The sequence below is a fragment of the Nyctereutes procyonoides genome, unplaced genomic scaffold (assembly GCF_905146905.1).
Source record: "Nyctereutes procyonoides isolate TBG_1078 unplaced genomic scaffold, NYPRO_anot_genome, whole genome shotgun sequence".
Lineage (NCBI taxonomy): Eukaryota > Metazoa > Chordata > Mammalia > Carnivora > Canidae > Nyctereutes > Nyctereutes procyonoides.
The window spans coordinates 4631966-4648894 of NW_026575022.1; the positions used below are offsets into that span (position 1 = coordinate 4631966).

Genomic DNA, 16929 nt, shown 5'->3' on the forward strand with positions numbered 1-16929 from the left:
CTTTCCCTGAATGACAGCCATGATTATTTTATTTATAAAGCTACCATGTAGTCTGCATCAACTCACTTTCACCCTCTTTTTATTTAAACAACTTAGAAGAAAGTATTTATTTAATCGCTCTGAGAAGAACTGTGGGTTTTTCTCAGAGAAATCCAAGTTGCATTATCAAATAGAAGAATGGTTTTAATAATTTATCCTAAAGGCTGAATTTATAGAGTCATTCAATCAACAAACATATATTGAGCAGTTAATAGGATTCTAATACAAATAAGGCTTAGTCTGTATTCCCAGAGAGTATATAAGTCTAGTAGAAGTGACAGAGATGTGGAGGATTAATACTTGAGTGCAATAATAGGTAATGAATGAGTGAAGAGGTTCAGGCTCAGCACATTATGTCCATCTAAAGAAGAATGAGAATAAAGGAAACTTTCTTAGATGAAGTAACACTTAGGCAGAGTCTCAAAGAATGAGTAAGAATTAAGTTGATTAGAAAGATCAAGAAAATATATATTATTAGAAGAAAAAGCATGTAGGAAGAAGCTATAGAAGTGTGAAACAGGTTAATAGGTTTACAAACCTAACAAGCATTTTCTTATTGTGGGAACAAAGGATTATTAGATTAAAGCAATTTTGGGAGATGTGGCCAGAGATATTGACAAGTTGAAAAGTAACCGATAAGGAGAAAAATTGCAGTATTTATTAAACAAATGATTAATATGGAAACTGATGATGAATTCCTACAAATCATTTTTAAAAGACCCCATTAAATAAAATGGAGCAAAAATATGAATAGGCAATTTTCATAAAAACAAATATGATCAATAAAATTAAGAAAATACATTCAGTCTCACTATTACCCAAAATAGGAAAATTAAAACCTAAATTAAATCTTTTGTACTTAATTAGCAAAAATTAAAAAGATGGATAATACCAGTGCTAGGGAGGGGTGTAGGAAAATGAGAACCTACTTGTCATACAGTATTCATAGGACTGTAAATTGACAGAGACTTCTGGTGGACTATCTGAAAGTATCATATTTTTAAATTAACATATTGTTCAGCTCAGAAACTCCACAATCATGTAACTATTCTAGATATACACACAATAACCTAAATATTCACCTGGAAGAAGATGGTTAGATGAATTACTAGGTTTGCGCTCATGAATATTATGATGCCGTTAAAAAGGAGAAGGTAGATCGGTGTCGTGCACGGTCTCCAAAGCATGTAATCAAGTTTAAATGTAAAAAAGCATATCTGTATATGTATGTATATAAACATGCATAGCATACAAAAACACCTGAGAGGGCACACATCAAAATGATAGCAGTAGAAAGCTGGGATTAGATAAATGATAAAAGGGAATTTTCACTGTTCTGAATTGCTTAAATTTTAATAAGAATATCTTTGTGCATTACAGTGTAATTTAAATTCTAAGCATTATTCTCAAAGCTGTGGGGAGCTTTTAAAAGGTTTATGCCGGGAAATCACATAAACACACTTGCATTTTAGTAATATCTTCCCGCCAGCTGATATAAGAAGGATTGGAGGGAAGCTAACCTGGAGATAGGGAAGTCAATTAAAAAAGTGATGTCAATAATACACAGTAAAAGAAATGGTGGACTTAAATAAGCTGTACAGTTGCAGTGAAGATGCAAAAATGCGATGACTGAGAAAAATATTTTCTACATGAAATCCATTGGGCATGCCCTGAGGGTCAGAAGAGAAATGTGAAAAAGGTCTAAATGACCTGCAAATTTCCAATTTAGCAATTAGCTGAATGGTCAAGTCCATTCACTAAGTGAAGAGACAGAGGAGTGTGTTTGTGTGTGTGTGTGTGTGTGTATGTGTGCGTGTTTGGGGCATTAATTATAATAAATATGATAGTTAGGGACGCCTGGGTGGCTCAGCAGTTGAGCGCCTGCCTTTGGCTCAGGATGTGATCCCAGAATTCAGGGATGGAGTCCCACATAGGGCTCCCCGCAGGGAGCCTGCTTCTCCCTCTGCCTGTGTCTCTGCCTCTTTCTGTGTGTCTCTCATGAATAAACAAACAAATAAATAAGATACTTAGATTCTTGCCATCCTGAGGAATTGGGGGGCAGTTTGCATAGGAAGGCTATCTCAAAAGAGACTTTCTCTGAAACCTTTTTTTTTCCAAGAAAAAGTACCCACCTTCTCTAGAGGGTGTCAATGGCAAATAACTTCTGTCAAAATATACTTGATTGTTTCCAGAGTCCACAAAAGTTGTTGAGGGAATGTTTCCCTTGAGTGATCCAAGGAGCAGCCACATCTACCTGTGATATGTATAGTAACGTTGGGAGGAGAAGTGTAGTGATCTCATCCGCTAGAGCTCTACCCATCCCACGTGGCCTCCATTCTGCTCAGCAGCCAGCCTGACCAGCTGACATTCAGGTGGAAGCACAAACTTTGGGGACTGTCTTCTGTCAGAATGGCCTGAGTATACACTGACATATAAATCTTGACAAGCTTGGTTTCTTGAGGTCAGCAATATTTTTTGCCCTCAGGTTGATCCCAAGGTTAACAGAAGTTAAGTAGAAAAAGAATTCTATTCCACCAGACTACTTGTTTCTCTAAATTCAAACCATACCACCTTTATCTAATCTATACACTTTGTTTCACTGTTGAAAGATAAAAATAGAAACGTATTCATGTCCAAAACTGTGACATTGAAATTAGAAGTGACCCATGGGATGTTTACATTTATTAATCAGAAGTCATTCTTGTAAAAAGTAAAAGGGTTATATCTAAAAATGGTAGAAAATAGAAGAAAGATTCATTCAATCACTTATCAGTTTTTAAGTACTAGAGGTATAATGAAAAGATCACATGACATTGGCCTCATAGAAGTTATCTAATGGTGGAGAGGTACGAGGATAGTCTTGAAAAGCCTAAATGATAAATATGAAGGCTATTTCAAAGTATGAGATAAACTAATCATAGGATATTAATGCAGTAATTCAGGGACCAGGCATGTGAAGAGAGGCAAAATTAAAAATCAGTTTAAGGTTAGATAATGTTGAGGATAACGGAAAATCCCGGAATAGAATAGAAATTATTTCTCTCATACACGAGCAACATCCAGAGGTAAGCAATCTATGGCTAATAGGAGGGCTTCATGGTTATCAAAGACCCGGGGGTTCTGAAAGTAGGAAAATGAAGGAAAGAGATATTTATGGGCCACTGCCCGTCTTTGCCAGCATGAGGTCAGATCATGACTGGAGTTGGAGGATCCTCCTCCATCATCAAGAATGAACCCAGGTAGTTCCTTTTGTGGAATGCCCAGCGTATGATGTAAGGGGCTGATTTAGTTTTGAAAAGTTGGTTCACTTGGGATGTCTTCATGTAATGGAGATTATTCTTATGTTTCATTGTTGTTGTTTTTTTCACGATACACATATGATAAAGAAAAAAAATCTCAGGAAAATGAAGTTTTTTTGGCCTCATTCAAGACTGAATATTTGAAAAAGTCTCACATTTGTTGCCTATATGAGATTGTGATTAAAGTTTGGCAAATCAGTACTTTATAAACACCACATACGGACGCAGGCATACAACTTTATCCTTATGCAGCCATTTTTCTTTGATCTCTATCTGTCATTTACCCAGAAATCTATCTCCTCTGCCTTGTTTATTTCTTGACAAGCCTATTCCACTTTCCATTATTTATCTCTGCCAGCACTTCTTTTCTATAAATAGTTTTGCTGGATTATACCTAAATCTATACTTAAGTACGAACTTTCTGGGACTCTCTCCAAACTAAGAGTTTGTGATTACAGTTAAGGAATGATACTGTCACTTGCTTTTTCCTCTCCTGAAAGGACTCCATCTTCTTAGGTCACTGCAATTCGGTGTTGTGAAAATGTGATGTGAAGAGCAAGTTTAAATGGAGCTTTCTAATGAGGCTGCACTCATTTATATTTTCCCAACCCTGTACCCAGATTACCCTAAAGTGATATGCACCCAATTAAAGAGCATTCAATTTGAGATCTATATGCCTTTGAGTATGAATGGGTAACTCTTGATGATTGAGTTTGATCCAGCTGCTCATTCAGCTGAAGTGAATTAAGTCTTTGAGGGCACCAGGGTGCCATTTAGGAAATTACCTCTGCCAGCGTACTGAATTTCCCTCACATGGGTGAGCAGCATTCTCCAGGGAGTGGTTTCATCCCCCCACTTCTGCACTGGCCCGACCTTATTGACACGAAAGAGGGATTCAGATGACAAGATATTTACCCACAGCTCAGACGATAAGCGCACACAATGTTTGGCTCCATTTAGGAGCACATGTGCCAGTATTTAAAGGGTAAATGAGAGCCGTTTTGTTTGGATTTTTTTTAAATAAATCAGACATAAACAAAAGCGCATCATTGTTCCCTAAACTCTGAAACTGTAAAATCTGGTGATAAATTCACCACCGTATAATTATTTGGCCCCTAAAAGTATCAATAAACAAGCATCTTTTTCTTTAACTATTAACACAACATGTACACAAAATGAGTCTATCTAAATAGCAATAAAATCGAGTGTAATGCTTTGAAAGCAGGAAGTTTTTATTGTTTCATTTACAAATATAAATGTCTTTTTAATTTTAACTCAATCCAGTACTTCTCTTAGATAGTAATGCCAGACATTTATTGGTTCCTCTTTTGAAAACTAATACCCAGAGCATAAAATACTTTTTGTGGTGCAATAATTTGTTAAATAATGCTTTGAAAGTGGCTGGGTGCCCAAAGAGTCCATGCAGAAATAAAATGCACTCAAACTGCTTCCAAATGTTTTCCTCTCCAGATACATCATGTCAGAAACTGCCATTCCTCTCACACTGTCACTATGTCCGAGAAGCTATAATCACGCACCACCACTAGAATATCTTAGCAAACTACCCAAATTTACATCCAAGCCAATATTTAAAATGTAATAAAAAGCATGTATGTTAAGTGAACCAGTAATCTAATAATACAAGGGTCTGAAATTGCTTTGGAATTGGCTCTGAAAAATACATTAATAGGGGTGTTTTCCTTTTTTTTAATAAATTAATTTTTTATTGGTGTTCAATTTACCAACATACAGAATAACACCCAGTGCTCATCCCGTCAAGTGCCCCCCTCAGTGCCCGTCACCCATTCACCCCCACCCCCCGCCCTCCTCCTCTTCCACCACCCCTAGTTCGTTTCCCAGAGTTAGGAGTCTTTATGTTCTATCTCCCTTTCTGATATTTCCCACACATTTCTTCTCCCTTCCCTTATATTCCCTTTCACTATTATTTATATTCCCCAAATGAATGAGAACATACACTGTTTGTCCTCCGATTGACTTACTTCACTCAGCATAATACCCTCCAGTTCCATCCACGTTGAAGCAAATGGTGGGTATTTGTCGTTTCTAATGGCTGAGGAATATTCCATTGTAGATAGGGGTGTTTTCAACAGTGAACAACACCTGCTAGCTCTCTCTTTCTCATTTTTCTCTCTATTCAATCCATGAATCTCCTTCAGCAATCCTTATAGAAAAGGATGTACCTGGACCCTTAGTTTGAACTCAGCTCGATAGCCTGCCAAGAATAGCCTAATGGTAAGCAGTAGTGAAATGGCGGCCCAGCAAGGGGCTGGGGAGGGTTGTCAGTGGAGCTAATGATTTTAAGCAGTAGGAACATGCCAAGTTCATGTGACTTAAGATTGATAAAATCAGGCTTCTTTTAGCTGGCTTCTCTTTTTCTCCCTTATTATCAGCGGTAAGTGTTACCTCAGATCAGATCTGGAAGTTAATATCATTCCCAGAGGCATCCCATTAAAACATAGGAGTAGCCTCAGGGCACCTAGGTGGCTCAGTGGTTGAGCGCCTGCCTTTGGCTCAGGGAGTGATCCCAGGGTCCTGGGATCGAGTCTCACATCGGGCTTCCCGCAGGGAGCCTGCCCTTGACCTATGCCTCTGCCCGTCTCTGTGTCTCTCATGAATAAATAAATAGAATCTTAAAAAAAAAAAAGGAATAGCCTCAATAAAAATTAAGAGATACATGAAACTGAATAAGGCCTGACTCTTTTCAAGCCCATTTCACACTATCATGTTTAGAGATAGATACCCAACACACTGTTATTAGTTTGTTTCAGGCTGTGGTCAAATTTGCTGGCTCATTGCCGGGAGAATTCAGCCCGCAAAGAACAAATGGTGAGTCAGTGTCTCCTTCAGAGAATATCATCTCTAGTTCTATGTCACACTGTTCTCTTGGGCTTGAACAGTCAAGATTGTTCTGCTCTTGAGATTTTCTCTCTTTGTCCCTTAAACACAGAAATGAGAGGGCATAGAGAAACATATAGAAAACCCAAAATAAATGAAGTAGAGGGTTATGTATAGAGGCCGTGTGGCTGGCTGGCTGTGTCATGATCCATCTGTCTGTCTGAGAGTAAAGAACATCTGAGCCAGAGAGAATGGCTTTACAGGTCATGACATTTTTATGACTCATTTTGACTAACTCGTTAAACCACTTGCATGGATTTTGTCCTTCCAGCCTTAGAAGTTTCTGTTAAAACCATCCGTAGCATTGTCATGAGTCAAGGAGACATGCTTATGCTTCATACTTCGTGTGTTTAAAAACTACCTTCACAATCGGCTCCTCTACACAGCAACCAGGCCAAGTTCTGCTGGAAATACAAAAATGAGAAGCTCTTTGAGGAGCTCATTGTAAGCAATGTCACCACAGAAAAAATTGTACTACAAGGAAAAATGCCATAGTATATAACCATGGAGGGAAAAGAGTCAAGAATATTAGGTAGGGAGGCCTTATGGGAGTGAATGCTTGGTGCCAGACATTTTTAAAAGCACCATATTGTAGGGGTGCCCAGGGAGCTTAGCCAGTTAAGCCTCCAACTTTGGGTTTCAGCTCAGATCATGATATCAGGGTCCTGGGATGGAACCCTGCCCTGTGTCAGGCTCTGAACTCAGGGGGAGTCTGCTGAGGATTTTCCCTCCCTCTTTTTTCCCTCTGCCCCTCCCCATGCTCGCTCTCTCTCTCTCTTTCTCTCAAATAAATAAATCTTTTTTAAAAATTAAAATAAAAACACCATCTTGTATAATTGTCCTCATAACAGACTGTTTCCCACACATTACCAAAATAAGAAACGATGCTCAGGGATTTGAAATGAGTTGCATTAGAGGCACATCAAACTCTTGAGACTTAGTCCCACTGACTCGAGTACCTATGTTCTTTCCATGGCAGCTGTATAGCCCTCCTCCTGAGGGAGCACAGATGAGTGCAAGGTTATTCCAGCCATGAGAAAACAGAATGCCTATTAAAAGGGGTGGCACTTAAGCTGGGCCTTTAGAATGCTGAGGCCGAGATGGGGGCATTCTGACTTGGTGCTGGAAGGAGTGAGCAATGCATTTAAATAACAATGAAAATTCTACTGCATTTGTAGTAAAAAGTCAAGAATTTTTGTAACGATTTTTTTAACAAAAAATATTTTAATGTCATCAACATGTGAACAGTAAAAATCAGGCTCCAAATATAAGATAGATATCAAATAATATACTTTCAGTTTAATAGAAAGCATGACAGTTATAATAATCATGCTTATCTCTTTGGTTAAGAGAGAAATGGCCAGGGCTGTCATAGAGTTGTGCATAGATTTAACAGTTCAAAAACCCCTTAGCCCTTTGAAATATAAATGGGAACTATGTGGCAAATATTTCTCTAATGTGGTTTCAGTCCATTAGTGATCATCATGCTTTTAAAATAACTGCAGTTATTCTGAATATGGAAAACTAGATTCAAGTAAGTCCTTGCTCAACAAGTTAGTGATAGTATGAATCTTTTATATTTAAAAATATAGTTTAAATTTGGAAAATTTGGTTGCCTGGATGGCTCAGTGGTTAAGCGTCTGCCTTTGGCTCAGGGCATGATCCCGGGGTCCTGAGATGGAGTCCCACATCAGGGTCTCTCCATGGAGCCTGCTTCTTCTCCCTCTGCCTATGTCTCTGCCTCTCTGTGTGTCTCTCATAAATAAATAAGTAAAATCTTTAAAAAAAAAACTTAAAATTAAAAATAAATATATAAATAAATGAATAAATAAATAAATAAATAAATAGATTTGGAAAACTTAAGGTAAAGCATTTTTGTTTTTACAATTACTTTAAGAAATAATGGACACTATGCTACATAGATAGGTATACTTCCATGCAATCAATTCCAGTTATTATTGTATTTTTATATCTGTTAGTCATCATCAGCACAAATTTTATGCTTTCAAAGAAATAGATCAAACCAATAAAATGGTTACATTTAATTTTCTTTTAAAGACAAAATAACGGGCAGCCTGGGTGGCTCAGTGGTTTAGTGCTACCTTCAGCCCAGGGTGTGATCCTAGAGACCCGGGATCAAGTCCCACATCGGGCTCCCTGCATGGGGCCTGCTTCTCCCTCTGCCTGTGTCTCTGCCTCTCTCTCTCTCCGGGTCTCTCATGAATTAATAAATAAAATATTTTTAAAAATTAAAAAATAAAGACAACATAACCAAACTTAAGGAAGAATTGATATCTCATTTTCAAATTACTGATACAAAATTACCAGAGAATATTTATATATTTTGCCCAACATCAGATAATGTACAAAAAGTTTCCAGGATAGATGATAGATGATTTCCTGTTTGATTTCCAAGACTAAATAAATGCTTTTTAACTGAAAGCATTTACATTCCTGGCTCTCTAAAGTAAACATTAGAAAACAAAATACGAAAAAAAAAAAAGAATGATCTATCATAAGCTTCTGAATAGCCTACTTAGTTACATAAAATATTTTGTCCCAATACTTTCTCAGATTTGAAAGATATTTACTGCCTAAGCATATGACAAACAGTCTTTTCCAATCATTCTGTCTATTTCCAAGGCAACATTGTGGGATCCCTCGGCTGCCATAAGTCGCATTTGTTGACTATAGAATTTCTCAATTTTCCTTGTATCTTGAGCTTGGTCTATTCTATACACCAAACAAATGAAATCATTTGTTATTTAATATACAAACTCCCATTAGAATGTCTATATTTGAGAAGACACATGACTTCATAGGACTGACAAGGTAGAGTTTCTTGGCCAAGAAACTGGTTTCCTCCCGAGTCTGGTACTGCAGCATCATGAGTCCATGATAGAACAGGAAGCGAGTCATGGCCTGGACTAGAGGCAGTGCAACCAGGCCATGTACCTCTGAATCCACATTTATTCCTTGTGTTTGTATTCGGCAGTGGTGAGGTTGTAAACTTTTTAATGAGGAGTAACATGATCTGAACAAGAAGGACTCAGGAAGGTGTTCACCTCAGTGTTTACACTATGCATGTGGGGACAAGGAAGGAAATCCCACCCATTTACCTCGAGCACAAAGTGGCTACCTGGGAAGGTGGACACATCTTTGCCATGACAACTATCATCACAGTGCTATGCCAATCATACATTTATGGTATCAGAATTGATGTAAAGTCATTAGGGTATTGATTACTCTTGTTCTCTATTGGCTACTCTCAATTATTTTCAAGACTTACTGTGTTCCTTGATTATTTTCAAGACCAAATTCTCAAAATGATAATTGCTAAACTAAATTGTCCTGCCATCTAATCCATACCATGTAGATGCCAAATAAGTACCATTCTTTTTTTCTTAAACTTTTTCTCTAGATTCCAGTTAGTTAGCATACAGTGTAATATTAATTTCAAGTGTACAGTGTAGTGATTCACCATGTACTTACATACCCAGTACTCAACCCCAGTGCCCTTCTTAATCCATCACCTATTTTACCTGTCCCCCCATGCACCTCCCTGTGCTAACCATAATTTTGTTTTCTATACTTAAAAAGTCTGTTTCTTGGTTTGCCTTCTTCTGAATCAGTACCATCCTAACCTTAAAAAGCTAAAAAAAAAAAAATCTTTAAAAGGAATTTAAATATCTCAACCTTAAGTAAGATATGTTTGGTATGTTTTAACACATTTGTTTATAGATTAAAGACTACCAATGATGTTGTCATCAATATCTGGATGTGAAACTAAATCCAGAACATTCTCTTTCATACTTGGTGCAAGAGAGACAACAATGTGATATACCCGACAGCAGGGTGTATGCTAGCAACCAACGGCTAGTCCCAACTGAAGGCCACCATGGAAAATCACAAAGGAGGCAAAGGCAGCCTGCCTCATGACCTCTTTACCAAGTATACTAAAGATACAAACTTCCCTTTAATAATGTGACAGATACACCCATAGTTCATAAATATTAAATACATAGCACACTTTGGTTGTGAAGCTAAATAGATCTAGCTCTCATATGCATTGATAACTGCTGCTTAACAGCTTCTTAGCTTACACCTTGGCACTTGAGGTGTAAAAGCATTTTTTTAAAAAAACATATCATTTCAAAGTCTGACCCCAGAAAGAAAAGCCTGAGAAGCAGTCTGCCAACCAAGGCCTTGTGCGGTGACTCAGTCAGGAAGGCATACCTTTCAAGTTCAGGTCACCCCTTCACCATTTCCTAGATAAAAGAACTCTAGAATTAATTTTTTTTAATTTTATATATTCTTTAGAATTCTTCAGATGTTGTCCCTTGTTCCTAACTATTGGCTCTTCATAAGTATTAAAAGTGGAAAGTCATAAATCTCATTGAACTTTAATAATTATACACAGTTTGGGGGATATTTATACTATTAGAGTGTACATGGTTTTAAAATCTCTGACATCAAGAAAATTCAGTCTATTATATGTCCAGATAATGTCAAACTGCCTTTGAGCTATTCATATAAATATGATCTTAATTCAACTCAATAAATATTACATTGAGCTCCTACTATGTACAAGCTCTGGGATTGGACATATAGAGGAGAATAAGACATGCATGACTTGTCCCTGTTCTTAAGAGATCAAATCCTAATAAAGGAGACAAGCACATAAACCAGAAGTCACTTGATGGCAACCCACAGGCTGAAGTCAGCTAAGAGCTGTATTTTATTTGATTTCCACAAGTGTTCCTTTTTTTTTTTTAAGATTTTTTTTTTATAAATTAATTTTTATTGGTGTTAAATTTACCAACATACAGAATAACACCCAGTGCTCATCCCGTCAAGTGTACCCCTCAGTGCCCGTCACCCATTCACCCCCACCCCCACATTCCTCCCCCTCCACCACCCCTAGTTCATTTCCCAGAGTTAGAAGTCTTTATGTTCTGTCTCCCTTTCTGATATTTCTCACACATTTCTTCTCCCTTCCCTTATATTCCCTTTCGCTATTATTCATATTCCCCAAATGAATGAGAACATACACTGTTTGTCCTTCTCCGGTTACTGTGGCCAAGTTAAAAAAGGGTGTTGCCTGAGTTCTTCTCTGGGATTTTGATGGAATCTTGTCTCACATTTAGATTTTCTTTATTTATCCATGAGAAACCCAGAGACAGAGACAGAGACACAGGCAGAGGGAGAAGCAGGCTCCATGTGGGGAGTCCCATGCAGGACTTGATCCCAGGACCCCGGGATCATGACCTGAGCCAAAGGCAGATTGAGCCACCCAGGTGCCCCTACAAGTGTTCTTTAAAACACCTGAATTTGTTGCCCTTAGCCAGAGTTTTCATCCTTTGACTCAATGTCTTTCTCATCAATTTGATATAATAATTAATTGATAGTGCCTGATGGGCCCTAAGGGCATTTGCATTTGGTATTGCAAAATTGTAAACAAATAAATACTGTACCTACGAAGGTGTTGTACCTTTATTCTAGTAGCTAAGATTATATAGAAGCACAGAGGAAAGACCAGTGAGTTCTCCGTGGGTATGTCAGGCATGTTTTGACACAGACCAGGGGGGCAGAAGGGCCTTCCAAGAGACGGGAGATATCATGGAGGATGGAGACATGTAATGGTAGGTCAAGTTTAGGGAATTAAGGAAGATAATATTTATCCCCTATTTATTGAACATTTACTGTTAGCCACTAATAGGCACTTCCCGTATGGTCTTCAGTAAACCAATAAAAGCAATATGTTTATTATCAGCTACATTTTCCAAATGAAGAAATCGAATAGCAGAGAAACTAGAAAACCTACCCATGATGGACCAGCTAATGAATGGTAGGATCAAAATTCTGGTCTCAATCTTAGGCATTTTCACTATTAAAACTGATGGATGTATTGGCGTATTGCAGATTTAGTCAGAACACTTTTTTGGTAATTAAGACTCCAAGTCCCACCACATACATAGGTAAGACCACTGAACATAATCCATATGTGGTAGAAAGACAGGCTTAATTCAATATAACAAATGGAATACAAATTATATAAATAGACTTTTAGAACTTAAAGGAAATTTAGAGAAGTTCTAGTGCAAGATTATCATTTTACAAATGATGAAATTCAGATGTTTAAAATATTTGTTTTTAAAAAGTCAAAGAATGTCTATTTTAAGTACAAATTAAAATGTATTTTTAATAAATGTCTTATTTTGATCGGCTTCAAAATATCTTAATTCTCTTAGTTAATGCAGTAGTTTTTAAAAAATTGCAGCAACCATAATTTTATCATACATATCCTATAAGTTTAAAAATAACTCAGGAAAGCTGAAATTTTCTTTTTAAAAGCACTGCAGAAATAACTCATAAAAATCTAGCCATGAAGCTGCCCTTTTTGCTTCAATACTTTTATAGTGACCTATTGAACAACAACAAGATGAGAAATCTATAAAATTCATATTGCAGTGACCTGAAGGATTAAAAAAAAGTAAAAAAACAAAACAGTAATGGTTGCATGATCTTTAATTGTATTTGGTGCTGAAATATCTTCATGGAGATTAGCTGTGTAGTTAGCTAACCAGGAAAATACTAATATAATTGTAGGCATATTTCCATTTATAATAATTTAGGAAATGGAAAAAATTTTGTAATTATAAGTTTGGCTTAGCTTAGTTAGAATCACTTCCTGTGGGGAAAAAAAAGAATCATTTCCTGAAAGTAATAGTGTCCCATCAAAAATTGATTTCCTCTTTTTGTACTAGAAATGTGTGTTATAGTGCCAAGTTAAAAAAAAATAGGTGCTTCAATAAATGTTTACCAAACAAATGAATAAGTCTATGAATGGGTTATTTATTAATGTAAATGGTTCTCCTTCACATGTTAAGCCTAATTGAAAATTAGCTCTCATCTGGTCATTAGAAGGTTACTATTGGCCTAGGAAGCAACTGAGCAGCCTGAATACTTCCTTAGATCCTAGCAAGATATTTGCCTAAGGAGCAATCTGTCGCTTTTCATTTGATCAGTTTTTCAATCCATATTGCCTTTATTGAAACCCTACTCTGTGCTGCGTCTGATCAAGTTAGAGCAGGGTAGGTTGGGGTCCCAGCCAGCCCACCTCATTCATCAAAATAAGGCAGGAATCTTTTCTCTGCTAAATTAGGCATAACAGCTTAGTTTTTTTCCTAGACTGCATGTTATTAAATAAAGAGATCTAAATAGAGGTTTCTGTGGAATAAAAATACATTCGTTTAATGCCTTGCATGAAAAGGACTCTTTTTACTGCTACTGGTCTTCCTTCAGTGGTGATGTAACTCAGAGTCTGAGAAAATTAGGAAGCATGTGTTCAAACAAACAAGAGGCCTATGGTTTTCTTTTACTTCTCTCAGTGGAGGAGAGAAATGTGTAATCTATAAATCATGGTAACAGAAATAGAAGAGAGGCACACAGGAGAGAAAACGTGAGATGCACAAGGGGTGAAAGGAAACACACTGACAAAGGATAAGTGAAATGATAGATAGATAGATAGATAGATGATAGATAGATAGATGGATAGATAGATAGATAGATAGAGAAAGAGTAGAGAATCTTTGAAGGTTCTGAAGTGCGCATTCCTCAGGAAAAACAGCCCTTGACGTAGCATTTGCTTTAACAGACTATGTTATCACCAACTCTGAAGTTATTCACACTATAGCTCAGAGGTACCATCATTAATCTAAGCCACGCAGTCATGGAGTAGCTGCTGTGTGCCAGTTCCAGAACTGGATACTGGATTCTTAAGGCTGAAGAAAGGATCTCTACTGCTCTGAATGCATTCATACTCAACTCTTAGCTCCCTGAAATCGTCACGCCCCTCTCAGTAAACATGTTTGAATCCCAACTCCATTCTATGAATATTAATTAATTTATGTTATATATATCTTCTGCTTTACTCTGATATGTTTTTTATATTTTTTAAAAGCCCAAATATAAAAAGATTAAGATTAGAATTTTTTGAAAAAATATTCACTTTTATACTAATAGTATAAAGTATATCAATTTAGGATCTGATTACAAGTTTAGATTACTTTGGTACTTGATTTCAAATAATAATCATACCACACATGCACAATATACATAAAGCACTATACATTTAGGACTTTTTGTGCTCTTTTTATATCAGATTAGATCACCGTTGCATTTCACATTGTACTTGAGGGAGAACTCATTTTAGGAGTAGAAAACACGGATTTCCCATTTTCTGTGTGTTCTGTGTGTTTGCCTGGACCTTTGATACCTATTCCCTAATGGGTATCCCAGGTTGAGAACCACTGTATAAGGTGCAGCTTGGATTCCTCACTGCCTTGGGCCAGGTGAAATCAAGGCCCTGCCCTAAATGTTCAAGCTCAGGGAGGTAATTGTTTTACTTCATGAATGCTTTAGCATTTTTCTCACTGTTTTATTGTTTAAACAAGCATTCTACAAAATTCTCTGATCCCACACCTCAATGAAAATGTTTGAGCATCTTCCACAGGGAGTATTATGAGTATATTTTATTCATAATGTATTTGATACACATGTGTGCATGTATTTAAGTTTACAATCCTAAACTGTCTTTAACTGAATTTAGATATTCTTTATCTACACATAGATCAGATTGGATATCTGCAAAAATAAAACCAGATGGAAATAATTTGAAAGAGCCACATCTCAAAAAATTCATATTATAGGGATGTTGCCTTTATGAAAATTTTCAGGCAAAATTAAATTATTGATATGTCATTTTCAAAGAAGGAATTTCTTCTGTTAGGTTTTTGTCTGTGTATGTGGGCAGAGGCAGGTAGTTCTTCATTAGAAAAACTTCATCAGTTTACCTCAATTTCTCACCCAGAGGTTTTTCTTTTTAAAACAATAGGACTGTTAGGGCATGTCGAGGGCTCAGTCGGTTAAGTGTCTGGCTCTTGATTTCAGCTCAGGTCATGATCTCAAGAGTTGTGAGATTGCTCTGTACTGGGTGTGGAGCCTACTTAGGATTCCTTCTCTTCCCTGCCCCTCCCCTGCTCACTCTCTCTTAAAAGATAATTAGGACGATTTAATAATATCGTCTTGGGGATGCCTGGGTGGCTCAGCGATTGAGCGTCTACCTTCGGCTCAGGTTGTGAATTCCAGGGCCCTGAGATAGAGTCCTGCATCAAGCTCCCTGCATGGAGCCTGCTTCTCCCTCTGCCTGTGTCTCTGCCTTTCTCTGTGTCTCTAGTGCATGAATAATATGCTGAGTGAAGTAAGTCAATCGGAGAAGGACAAACAGTGTATGTTCTCACTCATTTGGGGAATATGAATAATAGTGAAGGGGAATATAAGGGAAGGGAGAAGAAATGTGTGGGAGATATCAGAAAGGGAGACAGAACATAAAGACTTCTAACTCTGGGAAATGAACTAGGGGTGGTGGAAGGGGAGGAGGGCGGGGGGTGGGGGTGAATGGGTGACGGGCACGGAGGGGGACACTTGACGGGATGAGCACTGGGTGTTATTCTGTATGTTGGTAAATTGAACACCAATAAAAATTAATTTATTTTAAAAAAATAAATAAATAAATAAAATAAAATATTTAAAATAATAATAATAACAATAATAGTAATATTGTCTTATGATTATTTACTTTTATTTAATCCTTACATACAGCCCCATTAGGTAGGGTCAGTTGTTATTTTCATTTTGTGTATGAAGAAAATAAGGCATGAAGAGTTCAAAGTCATAGTCCTCTTTTTACACAAATTCTTAATGATACCTAATTTCCAAAGGTAAAGTTATTTCAAAGAGGCTACTGCAAATCAAATTGAAAATGAGATTTTTGTCTCTGAGTTTAAGTGTTAAATGTATTTTATTATAATGCTTTAAAAACTGGTTACTCTATAGGCCCGATTACTTTCAAAAATATAGGTAATCAGAATCCTCCACTAATTGATCAAACCAGATGTCAAAATTCAGGTCATGTCAACTTTTGCTTTTTTTTTTTTTTTAACTTTTGCTTTTTTTACATTGTGGTCAGTAGCAAACATGATTTTTTAGGATGTCCTCTCATACAGTGTTTCCCAGTGGTACTGCTAGCATTTGAGAGAAATTCTCCTTTGTGCAGGAAATATACCAGTTATTGCAATGCCTTTCACATACATCCTGACCCTCACTCACTAAAATAATGTCTTCCCCAGTCATCATTTGCAGAACTCCCTATGGGACATCGACAACCAACAAACTACTCAAGGATAGAAAAATCACCAACTCCTGTAGCCAGTGACTTAAGCTAATTCACCATTTGCAGGTAGTTAAGAGTGCCTTTTGTTAGTCTGGTAATCAAAAGTGTAAGAATAAGGATCCCTTGGGTGGCTCAGTGGCACCTGCCTTTGGCCCAGGGTGTGATCCTGGAGTTCCAGGATCAAGTCCCACATCCGGCTCCCTGCATGGAGCCTGCTTCTCCCTCTGCCTGTGTCTCTGCCTCTCTCTTCTCTCTCTCTCTTTCTGTCTCTCATGAATAAATAAATAAAATCTTTAAAAAAAAGTGTGCGAAATTATATTTGAGTTAGGGTTGTGAGATTTCGCAAATAAAAACACAGGATGCCTGACTATCTGACAGTTCTGTTTTAGAGACAATATGATGCTAATATCCAATATGGTGTCTTTAACCCACTGACTGATA

The 16929-nt window shown here is 37.1% G+C and overlaps 1 protein-coding gene and 1 pseudogene across 1 annotated transcript in view; one reads left to right on the forward strand and one right to left on the reverse strand.

Annotated features, from left to right (window-relative positions):
* Positions 1–16929, forward strand: part of LOC129520989 (ephrin type-A receptor 6-like) — a 727437-nt gene that overhangs the window by 684217 nt on the left and 26291 nt on the right.
* LOC129520876 (signal recognition particle 9 kDa protein-like) lies at positions 8849–9140 on the reverse strand (annotated as a pseudogene).